At 39.1% G+C, this 16278-nt stretch overlaps 1 long non-coding RNA gene across 1 annotated transcript in view; it reads right to left on the reverse strand.

Annotated features, from left to right (window-relative positions):
• Positions 1–15966, reverse strand: part of LOC134884135 (uncharacterized) — a 64433-nt gene extending 48467 nt beyond the window's left edge. Inside the window, exons 1-3 of the long non-coding RNA XR_010168378.1 lie at positions 15822–15966; positions 14520–14600; positions 815–909 (exon numbers count right to left, since the gene is read on the reverse strand). This is a non-coding gene — a long non-coding RNA (uncharacterized LOC134884135). The remainder of the gene's footprint in view (positions 1–814; positions 910–14519; positions 14601–15821) is intronic.
• Between the last annotated feature and the right edge of the window lie 312 nt (positions 15967–16278).

The following is a 16278-nucleotide window of genomic DNA, read 5'->3' on the forward strand; positions in this document are numbered from 1 at the left end:
TTCTATATCGACATCCACATGCAAAGCGTGGGAGGTGTGCTAGTTCTCATTGTCTCCCACTTATTATAGGCTGCCCCCAGCTGCCTGGGCTGTGAGGGCCTGGATCCTGGCTCACGTCCAGCTCGGCTCTGATCTGGGCCTCTTTGTGATTTGAGGAGTATAGAGCTTTGCTGGGCTGCTGTCCTAGAGCCATGTTGGAATGCAAGAGCAGTGGTGGAGGTGCAGAGGGAAGTGACCTCACTGTGTGATGCGAGCAAGAGTACAGGGCAAGAGTTACACACTGAGGTTGGTTGGATTATAAATAAAGTAGCGTGTGGTTTGTGTGCTGCAGCCGGGAAATAGGGGAAGGTGAATACTAGTGCTCACAGCTCAGTTATAAATGGTGCCCTTATCCTAACACTGGTTCAAGGCTGCCAAGATAGCATAGCCAAAAAAGTATTAAAATTTAATAGAAAAATATTTTCCAATTTCTGAATGTTCTCAAAGACATTGTTGTTCCATTGTGTGGTTAAGAGCTTTCTCAACATTTTATTGTTAGATTAACGATTGCTAATGTCAATCCATGCCATTATTAAATATCGTTATTTTTTTCTTGAGGGAAGGTAAGTCACGAGTACATGCCTGTATTTTTTTTTTTTTTTGTTTCTAGTTTTCAGTTTCCTTTCTTGTTAGTATTTCACATTTTAAGAATAAAAACAGATGCATCTGATGCTCAAAGTAGTTTTTAATGATGAATACATTTATGAATGTGGAGACATTTTACTTGAGCCCATGGTGTAGACTGCTGTGTGTTGAGGGATAATTTTTGACTGACCTGTCTGAGGCTCGTGTTCATGCCGGTCGTGTTGTGGTGGACTAAAGGGAGTGGGAGGGAACAAAAGACCAAGACCTTGCCACAGGCACAAACACCTGGGAGGAGAGACAAAGGCAACTTCACTTAAACAGGAAACACAGTGTCCAGGATAAACAGTGCTTAACTAGGCGCATCAACATTGTGTGAAACTTAATATGACTTCCAGGACATCCTGGAACCACATGAGACCCCAGTGGTAATGCTCTTATAGTTTTCTGCTTGTTTTTGCACAGGTTTGTTAGCACCAGATGAATTCTTTGTTCAGTTTGCTTAACTTTTTATTCCGCACAGGCTAAATTGAACACTCACATCTTTAATGTAGGTGTTAGTTTAAACATAAAGGATAATGTTTAGTGTGGATAAATCTCTCTAGAAAAAAATCAATAGATACACTGTTGCCGATGGTAAAATTAGCATGGTAAATGAACATTAACTCGCAGATGGTTTGGTATGGGGCATCGTTGTGGCTCCTAACAAACAATTGATTAACTTGTAAATTCTCATTGCCCAGCTGTTATTCAGGCTGTTTACCATAAATAAAAAGAGGGGGAGTAGAGAAAGGATCCAGATGCTTTGAGTGCTGCAGAAAGGCTATCTGTCATTGTTCTCAACTAACACTGATGGATGCTGCTTTGAATGGGGATTGGTTTTAGTTAAACATGACAAAGTGAGGGATGACACGCCATTGGTCACAAAGGTCTGGAGGTCCAGCAACGCCTCAGCAGTTGCATTTTTCAGCCAAGACAACCTCTTGTTCATGTATCAGCTGCCAATAAAAGGAAGAAGTTGTCGGGGCTTGTTCAGGTTTGTTTGTTTTGCGGTGTGTTCACGTTGAAGTTGAGAAATGGGAAAATTAACAAAACTTTCAAGCAGAGTTTCACAAGGTGGCCATATGATTCAAGCAGGATTTACTTTCTTTCCACCTCCAACAGTACTCATTTATTACTATTTATATGACCTGGAAAGTAGTATGATTCCACAGGGGTCACAAAGTCTCACATTTGAAATATAAGAAATCCACTTTACCTCTGACTTGAGCTTCAGTCAAAGTTGGTGAATATAATGAGTGCAGCTCACAACACAGAAACAAAGCTGGAGTCTATATCTTGAAGTATAACATCCCAAAATAGTCTAACCTTTGGAGAACAAATCAACTGTTATAATCAACAGTGTCTGAATAAAGTAGGAAAAGTAAAAAATGGAAATGTGTTAAACTACTTAGCTATAAAAAGTAGACAACTATACATGCATGAAATTGAACCATGTACATTGGCAGCAAACCAAACCAAAAGTTTTGACATCAGGTTTAAACATTGAATGCAGACACCTAAGTTTAGTTATACAGCAGGATATGACATTTTTAAAGGCTTGATGTGTTTAGGGGATATTGCTGTCAGTGGACAGGAGCATGGGAAGAGAAACCCAGTCTGTGTCAGATTGTGAATGATCCAGTAAACCCTGCTTCTCCCTGACCCAAAAATAACTAAGGGTGATGTAAAATGCATATGGGCTGCTCTTCCAGCTGCAGAAGATCACATACATGTTTTCAGTAAAAGATGACATCAGATATCTGGCAAGAAAAAAAACACGTCTTTCTTTAGACTTTAGGCTGCTGGCCCCCAAATTGTGTGTATGTGTGTGTGTGTGTGTGTGTGTGGGGGGGGGGGTTCTACAGAGGGCCACTGAGGGACCGTTGAAGTAAAGACTTCTGCAAAACTCATCACTCGTTTTCAATGGCTATGGCTGAGGTAAAAATCCACCCTAAAACAATTTGAGTCCTTTCATCTTCTATCATTGAACTTTCACGTTTCCGCACGTTAGACAGCTATCCCATAAGCTTGAAAAGAGGGGCAAGACTTCATGGTTTTCACCAAAAATAGTCAGCAAGGTCTTTTCCGCCACACACAACCACACACAATGGCATACAGTTACTGTACAGATGCTCTTATGAAGATGTCTCAAACCCAATAACGTCAACCAGTTCCTCAAAGAATACGGTTTCCCATTAATATAAAGAACATATAAAGTTACTGCCCTTAAAAACTAACCCAATGGAATATTTGTTTTGTAAGTTTTTACCAAGGACAGTAATGATACGCAAATGCCTACCCTTGGTTTTTTTTGTAAATTGTATACATTTAACAAATACTGGGAATGCAGTTTAAGTTATGATGACAAACGTTTCTCAAGCAAATATATGCCGATTTTACCATAAAAAAATCCCACAACAACCTACATGTTTTTGATGCGTTGCAATAGTGAACAATCTCCCACATCAGAAGTAACTAAATCAAAAATGTCCAGGCAATATCGGAAAAATGTCATGATGCAATCAGATTTAAACATTATAATACATATCCCCGTAAAAAAAAGCCTAGGTTGTTTAAACCCTCAATTAGGAACTACATTGGTCAAAAAATGAGATTTTGTCACCTGAGTGATCAGATTAACACTCGTTTGCTTCCTGTAAACCTCAAAACAGCATTAAGAGATGTCAAAACAAAAAATAAAGCCCTTTTGAGTTATCCCATTTGGGAAGTATTTGAGGCATAAGTCACAGTTAGCAAGCGATGCATTAGGAATAATTAGCTGTCATGCTACCTATCATTTTAAATACTTATGATATACAGTAGATCATTTTTTATTTTCAATAAACACAAAGATTTAGACAGGTCAATTTAAACAATTAGGTTGAAATGTGATCTTTGCATATCCCAAATACTAACATATACTGTGCATCCATTTTAGAGGGGTCATAGCACAAGGTCAGCCATCGTACACGACATACGATATGCTTTTGGGGTCATCCCCTTGCTCAAGGGCACACTGGTCATGCCCAGTAAGTATACTGGCACCTCTATAGCAACCAGTCCATATTCCATCCGGGGACTTTAACAGTCAAACTCTAATTCTGAATAATAGTGAACAACTGGATCTTCATTGCAACAGATGCCAAATGCAAAGTCAAGTCATGTCATTTCATTTACAGAGCCGAATATGACAAATCTCTATACTTAAACCCTTATAGGTACACAACAATATAATCGCCTATTGTGAGAGCCTTCCCTGTCATACATGTGGTGTTTTATTTGTGGAGAACCAGTATGAATCCAGTCACTAGTGAGGCAGAATGTCAGATCAGCATGTTTTTGTGATGTTGCTTTTAGTTCTCTAATGTGAGTCCATGCGGCCAAACTGCTCACAGACTTGGCCGCTGGCTGAAGCCAATTGTCTGAGTTAGGCAGCAGAACACAAGACTCCCCACTTGGAAAAAGGAGGCGAAAACAGTGGAGGAGTTTCAGCGAGTCAGCCCTCAGACACGAAGACTCTAGAGAAAACACCAGAAAGCCATTAACTAACCACAGTATTATGGTGATCTATTTGCTGGAATGGGCTACAGACAGCTAATGAACAAGCCTCCGTTACCCAACCCCCCCTCTCTCAGACCTCCACACAAGTATCGCACATACACACCCAGAGAAGCAATGCTGAAAGAGCTCTTGCTTGTACAAAACAGCGTGACAGATCAATGCCTGATTCCTAAATCAAGGGAAAAGGTTATTCTCTGTCTCACTGGGATTCCACTTACTATCCCCCTATATCTAAGACACTCCCATACCCATTTAAACCAAACAAGTCCAGACCCCCCCTCCCCAAACAATGCACCCACATCTCCTAATTAAGAGCGAGGTGGTGGGGCTTTTTGTGTCTGTGGTTATGCTTGCAATGTTAGTGTCTGGAGTGTGAAAACAGATCTGATGGACTGGTGCCCTCAGCTCTCCCTGATCAGGCTCCAGCAGGTATCCCCCATGATTGACAGCCCACAGGTCAGCCGCCCATCTCTCAGTCTGTTAGAGGGTGGGCGGTAAAAAGATTTGGAATGCCTGGGACCCTGATTGCTTTATTGCTCGCCTGTCAGAACCATTGTACAGCTCTGTATTATTAGGGCTCGCCATCTCTCGCCGAAGGTGTCGCGTCTCAGCTCTGCATAAAGAATCACCACTCCATTCAAAATCCTCTTTGTTTTTGGCTGAAAGGAAGAAAGCACAGATTTTTCCACAGAGTCCCATGTATTGGTTTGTCAGATAATGCAACACAAGTGTCTCCAGGGAATGGTTGGGATAGCGCAGCTTTACACTCGAATGAAGATTTTAGATCCGATTTGGCAAAAATGTATCACACTGATACCAACAATAGCAAGTATACAGGAATTACTCTGATGTTTCTGATTATGCATACATTTGTTTTAGGTTTTTTTCTACTGCAGTGTCCACACCCCTTAAAGAAAGAAAGAACAAACTAAGCTTCTTTATATTTCACTTTTCTTTACTGGGGTTTGTGTTGAGACCTAAAAAGTGTTAGTAGAAACAAACAACAAATATCGATGAAAATGTCTTAATACTAAAAGCTGATGCTGACCACAAGTTAAGAGAAAGGAAATTGGGCTTCAGGAAATTGTGATTTAAGTATTTTCTATTATATTTTCTACAAATCCAGAAAATATTATACAGATTAATTAATATTGAAATGATTTGCTGAAGCCCCAACATTATTATGCACATTTGAAATGTATAGTGTCATCACAACCAAAGCCACATTTTTTACTCAACACATTTCTTTACCAATACAAAATGTCGTGATTTCTGTCAGAAAAGGTATTTGATTGTATTGTAACTCGCTGAAGAAAATAATGAGTTTGACAGATCGATATGATAATATTACAATACACTTATGTTAATTTAACATGCAACTTTTTCCTGTTCAGCCATATATTTCTATTTATTTAATTACTAGCAGGAGATTAACCAAATACCAGACTACAGTATAGCCTTTGTATCTATGTTTTGACATGAAATGGTAATACTGGCAAAGAGGATTTTTTTTTCAAATCAAGTGGGTTAATGTTGTGAAAGAACTTCCTTCTCTCTAGTTCATTCCCACTGGAACAAAGAGCCTCCTCCATAGATACAATGGCCCAATAAACAATGTCTCTACTCAAATCCCCAGCTGATTTCTTTCTTGTTATTCCCCAAACCGAGATGACAGACTGGCAGGTTGTTGAAGGTCATCGGAGCAGTGGCTCCTGGTCCCCTGGAGCCCAGGTGACGGCCGGGCCACATCCCCAAGTGCTATTGATGCTCCAGGCCACAGCAGAGACAAGCCCACTGGGGTGACACGTCGCTGTCTCCATGGAGATGAGGCGACAGGCTGGCCTCGGCTCACACCTTTATGGTCAGCGACTTGGCGTCTCTAAGGAGGCTTCCCTGCCTAACAGCAGTTGCACACAAGTTGTGATCTTCCCCCACTCCCACCCCAAAACCCTTCACCCTATCTTTTTTGTTTTCTTCTTTAAAGCAAGCGCAAGCAGAGAGCAGGACGGCGCCCCCGCCCTCCCCCCAACAGTCAAACCATCCAACCCTCCTTGCCCTGGCAGTGCTACCCTTGTGAGGCCTGCTGGGAACAGTGGTGAGATGTTAGATTAGACGTTCAAGTCTGGGCAGGACCTGAGAGGCGATGCAATGCGAAGGGACTGCCCACTCCGTCTATGGCTCATGCTCCATTATGGTTTTATCTGAGGGTGTGAAAGTTTCATTCCCAAATGCTGTGTCCTTTAGGATCCATTCACAATTGGCTGCTGAAGTAAACTGGCTTGACAATCTCAGTTCAGCATCCCTGTTGATATTCGTTGACATGTCTCATTAGACCGAGGATGTTTGACAGATAGCTGCATATCAGATGAATACTTTAAAATGTATTCATCACTGATGAGCAGCTTTCATGTTTGAGACCAAATTGATTTTTAAAGCGTTATTGGTACTCGTTGTATATGTGTCCTAATCTGAGAAATGAAAGATAACCTCTTCATCACTCTACCCCCTGAGTGTTCTTACTGGAAGCCATATTGATTTTGTTAGTCTGAGAGTTCTTGCATTGCCTGGCCTTTACCTCAGGGACAAATCTAATTGTTTATCTCTGGACAGACTTCTGCCTTTACTCCCTTCTGTCTCATTATGTGCCAAGATTTGTCAAGTCAAGTCTCTCCACACTCTCAAATCTCGCTTTACAACATGTCGTGCTGCAGAACACTACAGATGGCTTACTTATCAACAGACCCTCCCACATGGAATGTTACAAACATGACAGCATACCACACTTGCAAAAATATACACACACTGACATACAATGTAATCACACTCTGGAGACAATCACACACACACTGATACACAAAACGAGTCACTTTTAGTTAAAAAAACAGTGATTTGTTTTCATCACAAGAAATTATTGATTGTCTGAGATCTACAATAAACTGCACAAAAACACTATTACTAAAGTTACTCTTTTTTTAAACTAATGTATTAGTTTGCACAATACTAAATGGATCACTGATTGCAGGATACAATTACTAGAAATGATTGAGCAATTGAGTCATTGAACAAATGCTCAGTAGTTTGGTTTTGCATTACACTGTCAGACAACTCCAATTATATTTTTGAATGAATAAATGACTTAAGCTACTTAATACCCTTCTTCACCATCCCAATTTCGTTTTCATACTCTACCATACAATCTCTTTTTACAATACAAGCGTTTTTTCTGAGTAAGTAAAATTCCTATCCCAGTCAGTTAACTACAGTATGGAAGCATTCACCAGAAGGTCTTACACACTTTACTGGAAATGCCATACTCAAACGTTCATAGCTTCTTACAAATTGAAACAACACAAGCATGTGTAAAAATACCAAGTGAGTGAACGAAAGACAATGAAAATAATTGGTATGTATATTATCAACATTTCCGAATAGTGCACATCACATATGTGTTTGGTTTTGACTATAGCCTAAATACTTTTAAAATTTTATTTTTTTTAAGGTAGAATCCCACAATCATTCAAAATGTTTCAGATGGGGATAATTGGTTGGACAACCATCTTATCTAACAAAAACCTATCTTACAGTTAAACGAAATATAATGTAATATAATAATATATAAAGATTTTAACAACTAATTATATCTCTGAACATTGAATAAACTTAACATTAAACTAACTAACTCAAAGTTATGCTAAAAATATTTGTGTGATTTAAGCGACTACTTTTTATTCTTATCGTCTTTGCCTTCTCACCAGCTCTCCAAACTCTTTCAGGCCATTGGAAGCCCTTGTTCAGGTTTTATCAGTGAGTTAACTCCAGCGAAGTAGGCCAGATCGATAAGCACATTCTCAGAAAGGAGCGGGAGCAGAGAGAGTTGGAGGCACGGGGGAGAGAGGCGTGAGAGGCAGGGAGCAATCAGAGAGCTATGGATGTGTGTGCCTTCAGGAGTGGATCGATGCTCTGACAGGAGCCCTGCTTTGTTCTCGCAGAGTGCTCAGATGTTAGGCGTGCTTAACATGATTGCTTAAAGGTTTTTGTTTGCCTACTTGTGTTTTTGTTTGTCATTTTGCTCTACTTATCGTATATCCTGCTGTCCCTTTTGTCAAGTTAGGTAGGTTGCCTATCTTTGGTCTCATTGTTCCTTACACATTGATTTCTTTTTTTTCTTATACAATCTTTTAAAATCAGCAGGGGTTTTAACGTGCATTTATTCTTTCAATTTCTAAAACATTTCGGGGCATGGTTAATGGCCGAGTCCATACAGTAACTAAGGAAAACACAGCTAAAAACTGTTCTACATAAGCACTTTCTAAACATTGTAATTACCTTCAACCTAAAGCATGCTTTTAAACCAAAAAAAAAATCAAGTGTGGAATTAAGCATTTAGAGAGACAACGGTGCCCTTCTTTCTTTAACTACAGGGACTGTTTGCTTAAGACAAATTGGTATTTGACATCCCTTGTCATGTCTTTGGGTCCAAGGAATTTTTCATTAATACAAAGCTGCATTCTTTATCCTTACACCGCATGGCCACCCAAACCGAGTTAAGCACTTTGCCTTGCTAAATACTCTGCCAAGAACTACTTCTAACAAGAACTTGGGTGTGTCTGCTTCTTCACAGAAAGGTGATGACCGCAAAGGACAAGTAGGTGTCAATAGATCCGCTCTCAGCGCCTATGGGGCGTTGAGACGCATGAGCTCTTTTCCAAGATAGCACAGATGCGCCTCTTGTTTGAGCACAGCCCTGTCTCATTGTACTTTGGCCTCCCAACCCTGCCATTGCAAGACCTCAATTGCATTGGCTGCATGAGAGGGTCTCATTAGGACAGACAAACGAAAACTGGGGTCAAGGTATATAAAGGTAGCTACAGCTAAGGAGCATGCCTTTAAGATGAGTTGGGAGCGCCACCGCGTCCTAAGGCCACCCCTGCAGACCTCTGGCCCTCCCCATCATGACCTCCAATATCTACCATTATTTGATGAAGCAGAGCTTGATAATTATTTTGCGTGGTTGAAGAAGGGGGCACAGTGTGAAAGGATAGTCTCACTCTAAGGGAAAGGATAGTAGGGCATGACAGAGAAAAAGAAAAAAAAACTCACAAAAAAAAGATCAAAAGCAGGCCTTTCGCTTTTCATGCCTCAGAGGCTCCAAAGAGGATAAGGAACAATTGGGCCCTGGGTATCCTGTCCTCTCTGGCAATTAGACTCAGCTGATGAAGTGAAAGGGATGAATGGCAGGGTTCAAGGCCTTCTCCAGGATTCACACAACAGGGTGTGTTTTTACCTTCTTCTCCTTTATCTTTATCTCCCTTTAGAGTTGCAGAAATGCAGCTGAAATATTTCCAGATGAAGACAATGTGATTCAAGGTGCCAACTCTAAAGCACGGGGGCTGATGAGATTGAGGAGGTGTGAGAGGAGCTAAGGGGGACATACAGACGTGCATGCAATAACATGTGCACATAGACACACACATTCTCAAGACGAGCACAAAGAGATGGTCCTATGTTGTCATAAGATATTTTTATCCTAACTAGCCTACAATGCTAAATGTTTATCAGCATCATCATCAACTCTTACACGTTGCACTGCAGGTAGTGTATAGTATTCATTAGGATGAAGCAGATGCTCCTGACATATGGACAATTTTCATGCAGGTAGTGCTCAATGTGTTCAGAAACATACCTGATTGGTTTGTCTTTTAACAACTTAACAAACATTTTAAATTCAATTTACAGCTATTTAATTTCGCTAAGGAGCATGATTTTCAATATAGCAATAAAACACATGGCCAATTACATAACGAAAATGTAAAACATCAGACTGCACTTAAAAGTAATTTCAAACATTGTATTGTCTGTGTTGTGGTAGGTTGTGTTTTTATTTATTGTATACCACTGCTATGGATTGTAACTGTCAGAAAATGTTCCAACCAATATTAATACTAACACAGTATGCAACGAATCTATAAAATGATTCTGCAAAAACTTAAATTCAAGCAGCTTGACAACAGTTTAAAAAGTTTGCAAGAACTGATTAAGCAACCCGTAGCATCAAGCATGTTCCACGGAAATCTGATCCATTCATATTTCCACTTATAGTCCTTGTATAATGTGCATGAGCTGCATTACTCTATCAAAATGTATGAAGTTCAGGCCAATTCATCAAGAGTAACATGCAAATGACTTATGAAACTACAGTATCAACAGTTTAAATAAAACTCCAAGTCAAGTCTTCGGATGTCTGTTAGCACGATTAAACAGTCAAATCTTAATAGCTAAATAAGTGAACTGAGTGTTGAAAATAAATACTGGGCAGTCTGTTGTAGAATGCTACAAGCAGTCATGCCTTGCATGAATTGTTATTAGGAAACATCAAACTTCATTCAAGTTCCATATTAACAAAACTGAGCACACCTGGTATAAATCCCAATGGATGTTTTAAAAGTTCTAACTTGACATTATTCCAGCAGTGTACATTTAGGATGCTCTAATATGAAACGCATAAGCTTACAGAACACTTGCTGTCCTTAAGTTATCATATGTTTCACATAATATGTCTAACGGAGCCCATGCCAGCAATTGGGCCCCGAGGCTCCAACGGTGCTGCCACACTGCACTAAAACCTTAAGATGATTAGTGATATTCTTAAAACCTAGCCCACTGATAATGTGTTTAAAGAAGCGATACGGATTTTCAAGGCTTTGAGTTCAAAGTCTGAGAAGCATGGGGTCAGAATGCCAATGGGCTAAACAAAGAGTCACCAAAATGGGCTTTGGGGATTTGAAACTTAGGCCCCTGAACCCCTTTGATCAAAACAGAGCTACGGCCATAGAAATACTGAGTATCAAGTGCCTGGGACTGTGTCGCAGCCAAAGAATAGGAAAAGATGAGACACTAACAGATAGCAAGTAATAGAATATCAAGATGCTAACAAGTATAAAAACATACTTTTTATAATAATACTCAAGGTTTGATCAACATCTAAAACAATTGAAGGTAGTTACTGAAACTGGTCTTAAGAGATGGCCCTCAGCAGCGATGGGAGCCAACACTAAACTTAACATACAACATAATAGTTGTTATTGTTTCTATCAAGGTCTACTGTATGAGCAGCAAAACCTGTTTTTTATAAGAAATACACAGTAGTAACTTAAATCTGTTTAGATGTTTCAAGTCCCAATCAATGATAGCAGTAGGTTTGATCAAACCTATTCTGGATATAATTTAAAACAAATGGCACATCTAGTCAAAATGTGGTAGTGAAAACTCCATCTGTTTTAAAAGGATGTTATGTATTAAGTGGAAATATTCAACTGGCTAATTAGTTACATTTTGATTCTCAGCGAGTGTCCTGTATTAGTCAGTATGTTTGGTGAAACAAACAGGAATAACAATTATTTTAACTGTAACAAATTTTTCCATCTTGAGCAATTAAGTAGGCATGTTTTCCTTTTACTCCAATATTAAATCCATTAAATCCCAGTTTGAAATATTTCTACAGTCTTCAAATTATTACCAAATTGATGATAAGGCTAACAATGTGACAATGTTATATATACAGTATATGTGTTGCATTTATATATTATTTTCAGCCATCTAGATTAAATGAAAATTGGAAAATAATTAAAAATCATAATCAATCAAAAACCCAATTATGGGTGTTTATCATCTTCCTGTCAGTTATAGTGCAAGACCTCTATGGAGCTACATCAACAGCTGATTAGTGCTGGGGACAGCCGTAATGACAAACAGAACATTTGATGGTGAATATGATCTAACCGAGTGAATTTCAATTGGTCTATGTAAAGTAATGCAGTGGTACTGGTGTTTTACAGCAACAACACACACAACATTAAACATTAAAGATAGACTGCCTGCAGATACATCTATAGGACATACAAGAGCGGTATATGTATATATATATATATATATATATATATATATATAAGGTACTTTTAGGAAAGCAGAGTGCACCGTTGTTATTCCCTAAGTGTGTAATTATTTTGTGAAAGATAATAACATCATAATCTGCATAAAAATCTATCTATTGCTTCATCTATAAAACACATATAGGATTAGTGTGTTACTACTTGGTATGGTCCTGATACGTCAAGCCTTTCAGCTGGAGTTTTTATTTAATAAAACACTCACCTTTAATAGCTTCTCTACAGTAACAGTTCATGTTCACTGGCTCTTTGACTTTAGAGCCATAAAGCATCTTTAACTGTAGAAAATTATATTTAGCAGAAGTCCTTTCATAGGGCTAAAACGTAATAATATACAATCAAGTTTGTTTTCAACAGGAAGGAAGGCAAAGGGTGTAACTTTTCTTCAAATATTAGTTTTGTGAAACAGCACAAAATAGTTCAAATTCACAACTTCCCATAACAGATGTCATCAAATCATTTCTTTGTTATTAGCTAACTTCATTTTAGAAGGTGAAAACATCTGATTTTGGGCATCTTTTAATTGACTTTAATCTAATATCAAAATAGTAACAGATGTATAATATGTAACTTGATTATTTGACTGACACTTGCAATTCTAGATGCGGTAACTTCGGCTTAATATTTATAAGCATTACTAAAATATCAGTCAACAATTAATAGTATTTTAAATGATCCTCTGTGTATGGAGGACATCTTCCCCAGGATCCATTATTAACAAAAAGCAATGCCATCTTTTTTGCCTATTACCACTGACGGATCTGTCCTGATGACACAAAGAGATGGGACACACCAAATATAATGGGCATCTTGTTTTAATTGTTCAAATGTTCTCTCTTTTTTTAAGGTGACAGGGCCATTACTCCAAAGTCACCACTTATCAGCAGTATCACTGAGGATTAATGGTTTCACTTGTGCTAGTAAGAAATGTTTAAGTTGTCCCGATTATCAGTGCAAGAAAAAGAATAATGGTTGTTTGTCATTGTGTTAAGCAGTGAGAGAGAGTAATCTAACAAAACGAACGTGATTAACCCTGTCTGGGGAAACTGAATTGGGTGTTTGCTGAACTGTCTACAGCAGTCAAACCACTGTCTAAAATGAATGCTTGTCTTGGGAAGAGCAGTGTATTAAACAGATACATAGTTTAATTATTTACCAGCAGCTATATTGTGTTCAAGCCACAACCATGTTCAATAAAGAGGTAGTACATGCTAAAAATAACAGTTTATGCACTCACAAAAGGGGAATATTTAACCTTGCACATCGATTATAATCCGTGAAACTTTATGTTGTATTCTCTATGGTATTTCTTATTGGTTTTGTGCTAATTGAGACTGACTGGGTAAAATGACTGGGATCTACAGACCAGGAGATGAAAAGCGTTTCCTCTTACATACAGTACTACATAGGAACTCATTTTCTAAAGCATGAAAAAACAGGGTTGGATAATCATGACAAGTCAATCAATAACCAGTCAACGGTCAAAGAAGAACCAACCAAAGGAGGGGAAAAAATTGACCTAAATATTACACTAGAATGGCTAAACATTTACTTAATGTGGTAATAAAATGAAGAAAATGTATAGTACATTGCAATGGCAAAATCAAGATTCAGAATTTAAATTGAGAATTCAGTTTGTTTGCAACAACAGCAATTACCACCACCATAGCAGAGATACTACCCATTTAACACATTTGTCTGGTGAAAGATTTATTTTCCAGCGGTGCAGTCACTGAAGCTTTTGTACTGGTTGTGCAGGCTTGTTCCTACTCGAGTAATCTCCTACATTATTTTCCTTGTCTGTCACCTTTATAGTATCTATTAGCCACTCTCTACTATCTGTTTGTGGGGCATTTTCTCTTCCTTTTCCCCATGAATGTTTTATATATTGGAGGGAGAATGATTGTTCTTTGCAATGAGGCCAGCGCATGGCCTCAGTAAGACAAATTGCTCCAGAACGTCTAAATGGCAGTCAATGATAACTCATTGTAAGGAGAGTAAGTGACTTCCAATGGAGTGGATAGGGGACAGAGAATAATGGCAGAGCACAGGTGAAAAATAGATGTTTGGCTCGGTGTAATTACTCCATTAGGGGGCTCTCTGTTAATCTACCAAACCACAGCAAGTGTTTTTACAGCGATGAGGAGGTGACGGGAGAAAATGACTGCAACTGGACAGAGAGGAGCCCCGCTACCTCCCCAATCACAACACACACTATGAAGTGTTTACTAATGGACAAATGTACTCTGTGTGCGCTCTCTGCAGCATCCCACGAGCTACTCCAGTTACAAGTAAGTGTGGTGATAGATGTATTGACGAAGTTCATCATTGAGCTGACATATTAATTACCTGCAATATAGTCCCATGCGTTCAGAGTGCTTTAACCTCCTCTGTCTCAATTGTGTACTGGGAGATGGATCAGCAGCGGGCCTGTTAAACATGAAAATCTGGGTTAGAACAAAAAAAAGGGGACAAAGGAAAACCCACCCGCTGGAAATCAACTCCCCCATTCTGCTGATTTCCAGACAAACATAATGGTAACAATTTTTTGACCATTTGGTGTCTGCTGCTTCCGCCTGTGGCAATCTAAACAAAAGGAGTCTTGGAGAAAAAAAAAGGCCCAATATGGTCTTAAGAGTTTATTCTGACCACACAATCTGTTTTCTTAAGTCAACTTTTAAAACACTGCTATGAGCAGTGCCCACAGCTTTATCACTGAAGCTCAGATTGACCTTGTATTCACCTTTATACTATTTCCCATCTGTTTAGGTTCCACCCTAGAATCTATCCCAGTTGGCTGTAGGCCCACTTTGCATTGGGCTTTCTCAGTTGAACCCTGAATAAAACGCTGTAGGAGCAAAAGACTCTCTATTCGGCCTATTTCAGAGACATTTTCTGCTTACATCTTAGCATTTCTTTCAACACCCCACAAGCTAACGTGTACTTTCCATGCTATTTCCCTCATGTGCAACATAAAGACATTTACCCTCCTTTTACTGCAGCTTTTCACTTGAATCAAATCATTACAGTCCTCCAGCATACTGCAGAGTTAACAAGAGGATTACAATGATGTGTTAATGTTGTCAATTATACAACTTTGGTAGGTTGTAACCAACATGTTTAGGGAGACTGATAAGTAAAACACCCACCAATAAACAAAATGAAGTGATTCAATTTGCAGAAAATGTGTGCTTTGTAGTTGCTTTAAATTGATCCAACACTTTCATTTAACTTAGATTACAGTTACAAGTGAATTAAGGCTGTAGCCTACACATTTATCTACATGCTGGGTTATAGCTCTGCTGATCCAAATGCTCACAGCGGCTCATTAGAGGGGAGAACTGACCTTCAACTAGCTTTAAAAAAAAACGTTGAAAGCTATCAGCAGGCAGGTGTACATGGCTGGAAACATACAAAGGCTCCAATAGGGGAAAAAACAAGGCGTCCAGCTGGACAATTTCCACTGCCCCAAAAGCTACAGGTTGCGGTAAGGGGACTTCAAATGCTAAGGACAGTGAGAGGTGCCATTATCACTCAGTGCTGAAAACGAGCACGGTGACCCGATTGAAGCGAGAATTTCTGGGTCACGGTCTTGTTTTTCAATGCTTAATTTGTCTATCGATAGTGACACGGTCCGTGGCTTGCACCTACCTGTAATATTATCTTTCTAAAAGTCGTGGTTCAGACAGGGCCCTTGTCATTGTAACCCAACACGGATTGAGTGAGCGGATTGGCCTGCAGCGTGTTGCAGGAGGCACGGCCGGCTCTGTGAGCATGTTGCGGGCTGCGGCGCCGCTCAGTGGCCGCTCCTGCTTTACAGGAGCTCCTTCCGCTGGAGCTTTCAGTCACCGCATCATCCGGGCATGCACAAACACAAAAACTTTTATCAAGTTTCCAAATGCAAAACTTTAAAACAAATATATTCATACATTTATTTTTCGGTCTGGTTTTATATTATTTTGTGTAACGGTAAATTGTAAGAGCTCACAGAATAGCCATGTATTTTATAGAGCATATCATGATAGATAGATAGATAGATAGATAGATAGATAGATAGATAGATAGATAGATAGATAGATAGATAGATAGATAGATAGATAGATAGATA

This window comes from Eleginops maclovinus, chromosome 2, assembly GCF_036324505.1.
Source record: "Eleginops maclovinus isolate JMC-PN-2008 ecotype Puerto Natales chromosome 2, JC_Emac_rtc_rv5, whole genome shotgun sequence".
Classification (NCBI taxonomy): Eukaryota; Metazoa; Chordata; class Actinopteri; order Perciformes; family Eleginopidae; genus Eleginops; species Eleginops maclovinus.